This window comes from Antedon mediterranea, chromosome 11 (genome assembly GCF_964355755.1).
Source record: "Antedon mediterranea chromosome 11, ecAntMedi1.1, whole genome shotgun sequence".
Taxonomy (NCBI): Eukaryota; Metazoa; Echinodermata; class Crinoidea; order Comatulida; family Antedonidae; genus Antedon; species Antedon mediterranea.
Genome location: NC_092680.1, coordinates 4782874 through 4797927, shown reverse-complemented (window position 1 = coordinate 4797927; position 15054 = coordinate 4782874). Strand labels below are relative to the sequence as shown.

Here is a 15054-nt window from a genome sequence, read left to right as displayed (position 1 = left end):
AACCCTGGGGGGATCCAATACTTGTCATACGTACATTCGAGTGTCTTTGGTTAACTAAGACCCTCTGACATCTGTTCGTAAGAAAACTTATAATCCATAATACAAAATAACGTTGAAAACCAAAATTCGAAATTAATTTGTTAAACAAACGCTGTTTTTTAAGCATTGGTCCAGGAATATGTCTATAATACGATACTAAAAGTCGACCTCATAAATCCTCACAACATACATTTGTAAAGTTATGAGTAAAACAGGAAAGGGCGCCATCATGAATTGAGGAAAATGCTGAACGAGGATAAATGAAGATGATTTAGTTTTGTTGTCTGACATATTCCTTGACTAATCCTGAAAAAAAAAATCAGGTCTTATCCTATTTTGGCCTAATTGTTTTATTTTATTTTTCTACCCATCTCTAACTAACTTGTTGACGCTCAGTCACACAGTGGCATAACACCTACAAGCGCTCACTGGCGAAAGCTGACTGTATGGGGGCCCCTGAGCAGTGCTCAGAGGAAAAAACAGGCATTACAAAATGAAAAGGCTAGAAACACCTGAGGCCTCCAGCACTGGAGAGCCATGTAAGGTTCCTAAACCAGTGGTCTCAGGCCTCTGTGTTATGCATTGTGCTCACACTTTTCTAACTGTACACAATTTAATATACAGTACTGTATGAAAAGTAAAACAAATGTATTTCAAATTGACTTGTTATTGGAAATCAGCATTCAATAAATAACTTATCATGATTGCTAAAGTTGAATTAGATTTAATCTTAAATTGAAAACATGATTATAGTATATCAATAATTTGTAAACCATTTCGAAGATGAAATCAACTTGAAGATTATGCGATTTAACACGCGTCAATGAATACAAAATCACGTCCTCTTGTAGGTGACATTTTTGGTTAATGACCACACTTGTAATTTGAAATCCCCTGACTACTAATTAGTACTAATTAAAGTGCAAATCTTCATCTAGAAAGGTATTATCAAAGGATATACTACACCCACATTTATAATTTAAACAAATGCTAAATTAAGTTTTGGATTTTTTTTTCTTTTCTGTCTGTTGTTGTTGATAACAGAAATTATATTATTGGAAGATGAACAAAGTGATTGAAAATTGTGCAGTTAAAGCTAGAGTTCTCAGGGGGATTCAATGTTGATGTCTCGCTGAAATGTCTACACAAATATTAAAGATGAGGTATATTATTATCAATTTGATCTCTGGTGTATGGGCGTACAATTTAGGGACTATAGTGCTGTTTCTCTGTACCAAGCTAAGGAGTTTGGCAGGTGAGCAGCTAGATAAAATGGGAAAATGTATACTTGTTCAACTAAATGTGGTGAATTAAGACTCAGTAATTGGTTATGCTGAACTATGGTACACTTTACAGTAGCATCATTGTTAAATTAAAGACCTCCAGTGATTTATTGAAATTAAAATCCAGTGGAAGAAGTGATTTATTAGATGTACAAAACTAGATCAAAAGCATATCTTTTCACATGGAAATTGTTTAGAATAAATAGCTATAAATAGACTACTGTTAAACAAAGTCATGTGTTTCATGTTTTAGCAACACTGTACTGTATTTCCTGCTCAGTACAGGTACACATTTGTTTAAAAGAAATGAATTAACTATAAATATATACAAACTTAATATAAATCACAGACAACAAAATAAAAAAAACCCCCTGCAATAGTAGCTAAATTACAGCTTAAATTACAGCTTAAATTGAAAAGGTTGTAGTAATATTCACTAATTAATATCAATGCCAAGTTGTCATTACCCATAATGGAGTTTTAAAAAAAATTACAGGTCCCCGCTTACCTGGATAAACCGATAAATGCCCTATTCTCCTTGAAGAGCATTGAACACCCCTCCACTAAAGTATAGTCTACAAACCACCATCATTATTTGTCGGTTTATCCAGGTAAGCTAGGCACGAAATAGACTACGTCATTGATCTGTATTTTGTGTTATTGTCCAGTGGTATCTGAATTTCAATGTATACTTCAAGAACAGATTAAAAAATAATCACACATAAACACACAAACAAATATACCATATGATAGTATTTGTCAACTATTTATAATACAGTACAAAAGAGAAATTGATGAGGATGAATATTTGGAATAATATTCTAGTACATATTAGCAATACAAAGAGCCTTATCTGTTTTAAAAACTCTTAAAATTAATTTATATTGTAATTTTCAGATTGTAAATTTTAATCTTGCTATATTATTCATTTTATTAACATTTTATGAATATCTTATTGTCAAATTTTAATAGGTTTGTGCGTCACTTGAACGTAAATGTTATGGAATTTGCGCAATATCAATAAATCACAATTAATTATTATCAAGTTTACAACTGGTGACAAGAAACTTCTACTGTAAAAATCATATATATTCAAAACATCTTTGAGATTACAAGAAAGAAGTATTTTTAAAAGGCTTCTTCTTCAAACCTGGTTCTGCCTCCTCCTTGTCAACTCAATACGAAGTGAATGGTTTTCTTAAGAGACTACTTTACTTTGACATTGACAGAAATGAATGACTGTATTAAATAACATGAGCATACTTTACAAAAGCTTGTAATTTAAGTCTTATTACAATACTAATGTTCTCTAGGCATACGTTTGATATTAAAATAATTCTCATTAATACTGCTTGATGGAGAATAGAATAACAATAAAGTACATTTTATTATATAGATGTACAATTTCTGTAGTCATTCTGTAGTCAGTATGACTCAATGTAATTATTTCTGAAAGGGTTTATCATCTGACGTAGTGTAGGTGACTTGTACTAAACTTCTTATCCAAATAGACAATGAAAACTACTTTTTGAGTTTACAGTATACACGTGTCTCGCTCTTCGAGGAGAAAAGTCTATTGTTGGTTTATCCAGGTAAGCTAGGCACGAAATAGACTTCATTACCAAATCGACAATTTTTAAAGCAAACACCAATTGGTACAGCGACACATAAAAGTTCCTCATTCAGGTGTTCATATTGCAGTAAATTGTCTATAAATACAGTGAAGGGTGTACAAAATATCTTGTTTGGTCAGAAAACGTCGCCAAAATTTAGCATAACCAACGGTTTGTTTGTTAGTTCTCACGATATTATTCTGTCTCAATTGATATTTATTTTTCTTTAAACTTTGTTAATTTAGACAGAATAAATGGGTCAATTTGAAAAGTGTTTTTTAGTTATATATGTTTATATTATTGTAACTTGTACTGTAAGTTAAAATATCAGTAACTCAATAGTCTTCCCTTTCAACTTACAGTCACTATTCATCATTATCATTTTAATAATAATACATTGTTGATATTTTTAAAGTGAGGATTACGTATTATCATACTGCAATTGCAAACTGGTTTTAGGTATTATTGCTTCTAAAGAAACTTTAAATTAGAATTTATTTTAAATGGTTAAAATAATTAATATCATATCTCTATAAATTATAATAGGAAATAATACTGCACACGAAAATATCTTTCTCATGCCATTTATGAATAATATTTCTTCTTAAAAGCATTTTGCACAGTGGTATTACCATGGGCGTTGATGAAAAGGTCAGAAGGTGATGGCAAAGAATGATGCAATTTACCATCATTAGGCCTAAGTACAGTACTTCGTTTAAATTAATTTACTTTTATTTTTTGTCCCTTGAAATAATTTCAATTAAATGCACAAGTTTAATCAGGATTTTTTTATGAAGGCTATTATGTTTTCAATATTATGATAATAATAATAAAAGCAATTCAGGTATAGTTATTGTCAAAAAAAGACGAACAATGCCATAAATAGCCAGAAAGCTGAAACCGTAACATTTTACAATACTGTACAAAGGGGAAAATTCATAAGAAAATATATGCATAAGTAATGACGATGTAAGGTTAAGTTTGATTAGTTTTAATTTCAAAACATAAAAAAAACATTAAATAAAAGTAGGCCTATAGCCTAGTATTATTAGTAAACTTCATTACAATTTTTCTTTAATATTAGCATACTTATTTAAATTCTGTTATATAAGAAAACCTACAGTAATTATGCATTGTATTAATAATGAAAAATTTGATTAAAACATGAATTAATGATCTACAGTGCAGTTGCTTAAAAATTACTGTTTGAATTTTAACATAGTATAAATCATATCATAGTATACATTGTATCTATTTCAGGAAAGAATTAAATGAGATAAAAATTATAGTCAAAGCTTTGGATCCCACCTGGACGCGACACAACGCAAGCATGCACACACAACATATTTTGACCAATCACAAGCCAACCAAAATGTTGCTTGCGATTGGTCAAATTATATATGTTCTTGTATTGTATTCTAGTGGGACTAAGCTTAAAAAAATTGAGAAAGTTCAATACCTTTAATCAACTCCTTCTTTTTCTTGATTCTTTTGTGATGTCATTAGTCTGTATAAAGTCTATAATGGGTTCATGAATTATTAATACTATTCAATATCCTGTTCCAATAACAACATACTGTAGGCCCTACTAAGGTAAAGCTGGTCCCAGTATGTCTGTGTTTGTATAATAAATATTCTAACATGCTTCATAAATGCTTCTGTTACATTAAAATCGATGTGAGAATGTTTTAGGTCTTCTTAGTCTTCTTTCAACATTATTCAACTGCAGTTTACTGCAGTAATTATTTGTTTATTCTTCAATTTATTTATGCAGTTTTTTTAGCAAATTTTTTTTGGTAATCAGTTTATGTAAATTTTTGCAGTAAAAAAAAAAAGTTACAGCAGTCTGCAGTAGAATTATTTTGACATCATCCATCAGTTTGATAGGCTCTCTAAAAAATACACTTTATATTCACTAATTTTATATTTCACATGTCACTTCATAACAATCATTAATTCTATGCATTTCTGTTTAATATTGAAGATGACGAAGAGTAGTACAGTTATGTCTTGTTGCCATTACTAATCTAGAGATCCTCAACATGAACAGTGTGATTGCCTTAACCGCGCATAATCAGTTTTGGCTACAACCATTCTTGTTTCAGTTGAAACACAACTAAAAAAAGAATATTTACAAATGGGTATGATGGTAATGAATTATTCATGAATATGAAATAAAGTGTTGCTGATAATGAAGAAGATGGTGGTGATACACTGATTATGATAATTGTGATGCAAGTTTGTCCACTACAAACATTTCTGGCGTTGATTATTGCACTTTAACACCCAGGCGGGAGAGTGTTATCACTCACATAAAGACACTCCTAAACTGCCCGTGAGGAGTGCGATTTATAACACACTTTAGTTTGGAACACTTCTGTACACATCAAAATACAAATGGCACACCTACAGCAGCAGTGAATGTATTGAATTTCTACCTACTATTTTCAAAAGACAGGCCTGAACACCATTTTATTTGTCATGCAACCAGTGATACTATGATGATAAAGGTTGTACAGTTATGCTGATGGATGATGATCTTTTGACTATCTAAAAGCCTTGATCACACACATTAACCGAGTCATCAGCAAAAGTGACCAAGAAAAGTCCAATTCGAACACTGGCTACAATTTCCACGTGATTAAATAAACCAATTCCAATGGTTACTTTTACCGACCACTGCCTGCCCAGTAAACCTTACCATGGTCTTGGTAAAACTAACCATGCGGCTAAAACGTGTTAAAACATGCATTGTCAATCGTTGTATTTAATATCACACTACAGTTAAATTTGGGTAAAATTACGGTAAAGGCCAATCTGCATGAAAATATCCAAGTGCAAACGATGGTCAAATCTTCCGATGACATTAAAGTTTATTTACCATATTTCAAGTCCAGTGCGAACAAGGCTTTATCCTACTACAGTGCAGTCAAAATACAGTAAAGTCAGCTATGATATTTTAAGAAAGGCTGTGTGTTTTACGTCTATACTATTGTATACACTTAAAAAGATTTAAATTTTACCTGCTTTGTACCGAAACTACACAATAATTTTTCACATCGGCTATTAAACTGTAAATTAATATTATATTAATACAGTAAATCCAGACTTATAAATTCAGAATCACCCAGACAACTACAGCGCTAATGAAACAGGCTGTCATTCTCAACAAATTACTTGCTGCTTTTATCAAAGCCAACTGATATAAAAACAGCTCCGTAAAAAACACATGCAGTAAAAAATTACATTTACTGTAAAGGAAATGAATTCTAAGACGATAATCTATAATGTTAATTGCGACTAGAGGCTGCTTTCACTATAATGAGCACTCCCTCTAGCAAGTACCGCGATTCGGTTGTGAGCAGAGGTAATTTTTCTAGCACTATTTTTCTTTAGTAATGATATTTCTGTAATCATATCATTAAGATTTAGTGAACTTTTCTCGGACACAGAATGATTAATATTTGATTTTGTTATTTTAGAATTAAAACATAAAATAACAATAGAATCTCTGGACATCTTCCATTCAGGGACTAACCTATTTCATGAAAAGAAACAGGCAGCAGCCTTCCCCTATTACAGAAACACTTCAGAATTTAAGAGAATGAAAAGTACTAAAACAAAAAAGTTTCATTAACTTATTTAAAAACTTTTTTTTAATTCATGTTATGTTATTCATGACATACATTTTACGTAAATTCACATGGTCAAACGTGCATAATTATCTTTAGGTAATAAACTAGAACTAGAAGTACATAACAATTATTACAGGCTTAAACAATAAGGGTATTAACAATATCAAACCAAATATGGACATTTCCAATTAATATTAAATGTTCAAGATTTTACACAAGAATGGTACAGTATCAGCTATAACACAATCAATATTCACAAGTTTGCTGCACTTTTAACAACAATAGGTCTATACTAAATTTTCATTTTCAAGACGTTCAAAATGACCTTTACAAAACAAACCATTACAAATTTTAAAAAGCAATAAGTTACTGTACCATTTTATGCAATATGATGCCTTTCATCAATATATCATTTGTGTAGTTTACTTAGTGCGTGCTAATGGTATGTTCACATCTATGGAGTTATGCTTTTGTAATTGTAAGCATGGTCATATTATAATTAGCGTTGTACTATCAGCTAAAGTGTTCACTTGTTAAACACTCAGCATTTACAGTAAGCTGATCCAAATCAAATCAGAGTTACTGTACTCTATACCGCTTTGTTGTTTACCTTGAAACTGTGATGTACTAGGATGTCAATTGGGTGGGTTACTGTGGGTGTGTGACCCATTTAATAATCAAGCGTTCAGACACAAAAACTCAAATGGTTTACAGTAAGCTGATCTGAATCACATCAGAATAACTGTACTCTTATACCTCTCTGTCGTTAATCCTGAAACTTTGATCTAGTATGTAAATTGGGTGGGTCATGGTCGGTGTTTGAGTGACCCATTTAATAATTAAATGTTCAGACACGATAAACTCAAATGGTTTACAGTAAGCTGATCCAAATCATATCAGAGTTACTACACTCTATACTCCCATTTCGCATACTCTAATGCCAAACTACATGAAATGGCAAGATATTCTCTGTTTTAAGAGAAACAAATTAAGTTTTTGTATGATACAACAGTTCTTGAATAGATACACCATGCAAGTGCTTGCATAAATTTACATTAATTTACATTGATTAATATTTGGTAATATGTTTTTACTTTAGCGTTTCATCCTTGAGCTACATTTTGTTTTAATAATCTCTATTGAAATGTCTTGAATTGAAGGCAGTAAATCAAAAACTAGTTTGATACAATTTGCCATAAAAATTATCAATAGTTTCACATAAGTCTGAAATTCCGATGGTAATTATCATATTTGCTTTTGCCAATTGAACACCTGTTTTAAGAGAGTACTTGGAATAGATATTAAAAAAAGAATCAAAGAACTTCATACTTGTATAAATTTAACCATCCAAACTAAACAGTTTTGGTTAAAATTGTTTTTAATTAAACTATTTGTGTGTTGTACATGTAAAAAATAACCAATAACTTACAAATAAAGGCTTTTTAAAAATATATTTTGAGAAATTAAAATGAAAAGAAAAACACACTTCAAAACATTTTTAAATACAGTAGAATCCTACTGTATTTATAGGCGCAACCTTTGAGTGTCCCCTGAATAGGTGTTGGTCGTAGTGTTAAAAGACAGATTCCCCTCCATTGTTTCAGTATTTTACACAGAGCCTATGACAATTTTAATAGTTTTTTTAACAGTATTTTAACATTTTAATAGTATTTTAACATTGCCATTTGCAATTTGATGTATTTTTCCTTATTGTTTTATTGTCTTAATCATGCAAAACAAATTTGCATTTTAAAGTGGACTAATAAAATGTCTTTAATCTTGAATTTGAAATTGGTGGTGATCCTTTGCAGTAGCGTCACCAGAATAATAGTGTTCCAAAGGAGGGATTGTACTGTTTATACCTTACTCTATTTTTCAAGCCTACTGTAAGCAAGCATAATTTGACTATATATTTCACTGCAGAAATAGCTCACCCACAGTCTAAATCATTCACTAACAATAACATTTACACATCAAATTAGATTCTATTTCACAGAGGATTCAGTATAATGAGTTACAACCCTTCAATGCTATTTACTGAATTAAATGTCAAGATAATTAGCATGGAAATGAACTATAACAAATCAGTCATATAAAACACTATTAAATCAAATCAAGCATGCATTACTATATATACTAGACTATTTATGGCAACTGTATTCATATACTACAACCGTTCACATTCACAATTGCAAAAATTGAAAGAACATTATTTTGTGTCAATTGGAATGAGTCTGTCGCAAAACAAAACAAAAAAGCACCACAAAAAAAGAAAATCATATTTAAAAAAAAAAACCCTTTATTGATTCCAGTTTTGATTGACATAAACATAAAATTGGGTCTGTGGATAATTTTCTAAATTAAACTAAATTCTGTAAGCTTGGTTCCAGCTACTAGACACATTTCAAGGAGGTAGTATTTGTAAAGCATTGAACACAGTATACAATGGAAATACTGTAAAATTCTTACTAAGAAATAGCTAATACTTGGAATATAATTTTGCTAAACTATAGTACTACAGTATGTATTCATATGTTTTAATTTTTATTTACTTTTAAACTTGTAACTGGACCATTTTGGAAAGCAGTAATGAGTTACTGAAAATGCAATCCAGTCAAAAAAAAGAACAAATAAATAAATACTTGCTTTGTTTGTTTGTTAGCACCTACACATTTCAAGTTATCATTCTGAATATTTTGGTTTAAATGCAATAACATGCATATATTGAAATTCAAGAAAATTCATTTAGTTTTATTTAGTATATTTCCAAATAACATACGGTACTGTACGGGTAGTAGTAGTATTGTGTGAATCTTATGTTAAAGAAAAGGCAAAATAAAAAAAGTCAAAGAAATTTTATGGTATCAATTTACGTTAACCAATATGTAAATATAACTTAAAAGTTGACATGCTTTCAAAAAATGTTATTTAATGGTGCAATTAATGGCATTGCTAGCTTGTTCACAGAGTGCCTATGTTATCCATGCCATTAATTAAAAATGAACTTCAACAGTTAATTTACAATACAGTATGCATAGAGGCGAGCGTGGGATTTTTCAAGTTAAGCAAACATCGTCTGACAATTAGTTCCAACTTTGCATACAACGTTCTACCATTAAATTAGAAATAGATCAGTACACTCTCTAAATTTCTCACCTTAAAAACAAAAAAAAGATAAAGAATCTCTGTCTACATTAATATCATACTAGTTTGACAAAAAAGGTAATGGTAATAATATGCCTAAATATGGTAGTGATGACAATGACATCATCATGTCCATAGGCATATACTGTAAACGCATAAAGATAAATTACTCTATACAGTACATGACATTAGTCTCAGTGGGTATGGGTAATAATTTTATATGAAATTTTAGGAAAATAGGGGGTTAGATTGTACAAAAATAAACTGTACTTGGCTTGCATTAACATACAAAGTTTATGTCCGAATTATGGGTACTTTAGGATACTGTACTAGAGTATGAACTAACCTTGGCCATCTAATGTAATCAAAATATGAAAGAAATATAATTTCATACAGAATCAATAGTATCAAAATATACTATATCTTGTGGGACTCTGAACGCATCCAATTTGTAACATGAAACCAGTGGTTTAATGGTCAGGCATTTATCTCACTATCCAATAGGAAACTCCAAATTCGAGTCTTTTTTACTCACAAATTTTCTATTAAATAATAATTTATTTCAAAATCATCACAATGGATTAAAACTTTCTCTCTTTTTTTTCTTCCTGCTCTATAATTGCTGCAATTTAATATTAAACAACAATACTTCACTTAGGAAAAACTTTGCAAAAACTGCAGTTATCTTTGCTGATGAACATTATGAAAATTCTCTCAAAACAAGAGCCAATAGAGAGTGTTCAAGACTGTTTATTACAACATGTAACATATCATCTTTGACCTCTGATGGCTGGATGACTGAAAGGTGATCCTGATGATACAATGTTTGAGATACTGTAAATTGAAGTGAAATATTGAATGTATACAATGTTTTTAATGACAGGATTTGTTTGGTCTGTGCACAAAATCTAAATCAATATTCAATTCATTTACTAGGGATAAATTAAGTACAATGTTAGAAGGATTGGTGGGAAACTTGTAATAATCTAGAATTTAATCAATAATAATGCGATAGTAGATAATATTAAAATACATCAACAAACTGAGAATGAGATTGTGCAATTGAGTCGTTCTTTCAATTTTTAACTGCATACTGTAAAACAATTTTTTAAAATATAAAAATAGCGAGTGGGCTTATATCCAAGGTGGGCTTGTACCCAAGGTGTGCTTATACCCAAGGTGGGCTTGTACAGTACCCAAGGTGCGCTTATACCCAAGGTGGGCTTGTACCCAAGGTGGACTTGTACCCAAGGTGGGCTTGTACCCAAGGTGGGCTTATATCCAAGGTGCGCTTATACCCAAGGTGGGCTTGTACCCAAGGTGGGCTTATACCCAAGGTGGGCTTGTACCCAAGGTGGGCTTGTACCCAAGGTGGGCTTATAGCCAAGGTGCACTTATTCCCAAGGTGGGCTTCTACCCAAGGTGGGCTTGTACTGTACTCAAGGTGGGCTTATACCCAAGGTGCGCTTATACCCAAGGTGGGCTTGTACCCAAGGTGGGCTTATACCCAAGGTGGGCTTATACCCAAGGTGCGCTTATACCCAAGGTGGGCTTGTACCCAAGGTGGGCTTATAGCCAAGGTGCACTTATTCCCAAGGTGGGCTTCTACCCAAGGTGGCCTTGTACTGTACTCAAGGTGGGCTTATACCCAAGGTGCGCTTATACAGTACCCAAGGTGCGCTTATACCCAAGGTGGGCTAATACCCAAGGTGCGCTTATATACTCAAGGTGGGCTTACTGTCCAATTAAGTTAAGTATTGATCAACTAATAAAACTATACTACTGTTATATTCAAAATAACATTTTTAAAACGTGTATCATTTATTATCAAATTTTTACTATCCACACAAGTACTGTACAGTATGTTGCCTTAAGTTTTCTGAAAAGAACCGATGGGAGGACAAGAGACAATTTAGATTTGGAAGAGTTTCACGTTTTCAGAGTAGTCCGGTAAAAGAGCAATAAGAGTGTACCTATGTTCTTTGGTGATACAGTAGCTATTTTAAAAAGATTATGTTTAATACAGGAAGGTAGGCAATAAGGAAATGCTTATGACCTTTAAGGCTCTATCTACACTTATCAATCTACTGAAGTTTGAAAAATTATGTTTGTGGGTATGAGAAATGAGGAAAATTTCAATGAATATTATTAAGTAGTGAGTGGCCGAGCGGTTAAGACAGTAGAACCGTAATCCATAGCCACAACATCGACAAGGGTTCAAGTCTCACTCGCTTCATGGTCTTCTCGGATAAGGACTATAAACCATTGGTCCAGTGTAAGCATATTGCTCGTGTGCACTTTAAAGAACCGAGTACATCTTTCGAGGTGGGTAGGGGTTACCCCGGTGTACTAGTTCACACACACTGTGGTGGACAGACGTAATGGCGCCATAGTTGGCTGCCGTTGACACGATGTGACCCTTAGGGGACGGAGAATAATGTTGTTGAAAAGATTTGTAATAACATAAAGTCGTCAGTGCTTTGATCTTCATGAAATAGCGCTGATACAAATGTCTCATACAGTATATTAAAAATATCAATTAAAAATACTTGCTGTATTATAAACTTGTTTTGATGGTGAAACACTAACTGTAGCTCTAGTAGTAGATGAATATAAATAGGTACAGTATACAGTGCACAAAAAATGCTTGGCAAATCTAATGCCAGCAATTTAAAAAAGGACTGGGAATTGAAAATTATCACATGGTTTACCTGTGGATTATTGTACAGTATGTGTAGCAATGGTTGTAATGTAATACCCTATTAAAATCAACATTAATTGTAACCTGTTCACCCTATAAAGTATTGACGTGTATTGATTATTGATCATGATTCCCATTTTTGTTTCTCTTAAAAATAGTAAAGTATCGTGGAATGTTAACATTTGTATTAGTGACATACAAACAACTGCTTTACATTACGTCTATGTCCCGGAAACATTTAAACTCAGTAAATCAATTTGTCAATCACACACACAAGTAAACCTATCATCTACTGAGCTAAAAATTATACAGACTAGGTTTTTTCTATTTTGATGATGTTGCTGGATTTATTAAGCTCTGTATACTATCAAACTTTATGTGACGAAAAAAATGTAATATGTGTGGACATTATGTAATCAAATCACCTATATTTGGGCACATAACTACCATATTTGGGCACATCACACTTTTTAAAATTTAAATTCCATTTTTACAACATTTTCAAGCACACAGCAGATGCAGCCAGAAAACCGAAACAACCTCAAATCTAGTCAGGTGCACCGGATAACAATCTAAAGGTCACTGCACACTACCAAAAGACCAGTGTGTAAACTGCAAATTTGTCGTAAAAACTCTGTCTTCCGAGGCCCCACTAAATCCAGGAAAAATCCAACAAAAACTTAAGGAACAAATAATCACCGAGTTATACGAGGACTTCAAAAATTCATGTTTCGTTAATGAAAAAAAAATGGAATCCTATTAATAATGCTACTGTACTAATACTATTCTATAGAATTGCGTTACTTTCAAACCATTGCCTAATACAGTAATATTATGCATGTAAATAGGCCTACTGTAGAATGGGGTGGGAGGAACAAAGTAATAATTTAAATTCCAGATTTTGAAATACTGTAAGCCATTGCATCTCAATAATATTATACTTCATTTAAGTTTAACACACTACACCATCCCGATGTTCAAAGCAAAATTAAACTGTATAGAACAAAGGCGCCGCCAATTACAACCGGCCAGTTGCTAATGACCGTTAACAGCCATTTTGATGACCAATGGGATTTAATATTAAACTGCTATACATTTGTGTTCTATTGGTGTGTATACAGTGCGATACAACAAACACTTGGTGAACTTAAAATAAAAAGCTAATGCGTATTAAAGTTCAAAGTTCGTCGTTTGGTTCTTCTACTGTACAACACATACTTTGTGCAACTTATGTTTTACTTTGTATTTTCTCTGCAAATTGCTTATTTAATAACTTGCCTACAAAATGTATCAACTCAATAACTTCAAGTCTACTCTATAGCTCTCTCTACACTATCAAACTTTATGTAAACAAAAAAATGTGATGTGCCCATGGACATCATGATGTCATATTACTACCAGTACCATACTGTAAAAATAAATAGGAATATCACTACTGTATTTGGACATCACTACCATATTTGGGCATATCACTACTGTATTTGGGCATACTGTATCACTACTGTACAGTATTTGGGCATATCACTACCATATTTGGGCATATCACTACTGTATTTGGCCATATCACTACCATATTTGGGCATATCACTACTGTATTTGGGCATATCACTACTGTATTTGGGCATATCACTACCATATTTGGGCATATCACTACTGTATTTGGCCATATCACTACCATATTTGGGCATATCACTACTGTATTTCGGCATATCACTACCATATTTGGGCATATCACTACTGTATTTGGGCATAACCCTTTTTTGTCAAACTAGTTTGATAGTGTAGACAGAGCTTTAACAAGTATTGCTACTGTATTTGAAAACTCACAAGCTTTTTGCAACACATCCCACTTTCTACCTACTGTACTACCATACAACGTTATTCTTCAAACCAGTACTAGTTCAGCTACATTTTCTACAAGGTGACCTTTTTATGATGACAACGTGTATTATTCAAAGTTTACTTTGCAATTTCACTAAATTTCCATCTGCAACAACGTGACCTTTAATACTTACAAATCACATTATTCGGACTTCACAACTCATAATTCATACATGAGCAAACTTGCCAACTTATATTTTCTATTTGCCGTATGCCCTTTAATACATGCATATCGCACATTTCATCTTTACTCATAACTCACACTTACAAATTGCACAAAATTACTGATGGTAAACACATTTAGCAATGTCGGTATTAAAGAGAGAATGTTATTAAATTTATGTGAAATATGTAGTGATATCATTATCATGTACTATAATAGTGAATCAAGCTACTACTTCAGACACCTGTCTTGGTTAACGCTAGCAAGAAATTTTGTATTGCCAAATTGGTGAAAAGTTAAAAAAACAATTTTAGACATGCCTAAGTATATTATTGCATTACTTTCACAAAATGTCAAATATTGCCAGAAAAAAAAAGTTAAGGTAAAAATAACTAACCTATAAAAGCAATAACTTGCTACTTGTGCTCAAATACAATGTGCTTAACTTCTGATATTAGGAATGTCTGAAAAAGAAAACAAATTCATTCAAATCATTGATTACACCTACTACTACTGAATGGCGTTGATAAGTTTGTTTTATAATTGTATTTTTGGTACAGAATGGCAAGGATATAATTTATTATCTTTAGCAAAA

General features: G+C 32.1%; 1 protein-coding gene across 3 annotated transcripts in view; it reads right to left on the bottom strand.

Moving 5' to 3' along the window:
* The window catches only part of LOC140062150 (neurocalcin homolog), a 42511-nt gene that overhangs the window by 6222 nt on the left and 21235 nt on the right, over positions 1-15054 (bottom strand). For 2 of the 3 annotated variants that reach the window (XM_072108217.1, XM_072108219.1), the window contains one exon: positions 14857-14923. The gene's annotated coding sequence lies outside the window, so the exon portion shown is untranslated. Of the gene's footprint in view, positions 1-4394; positions 4454-14856; positions 14924-15054 lie in introns of all 3 variants that reach the window. The other variant, XM_072108218.1, reaches the window with a different exon arrangement.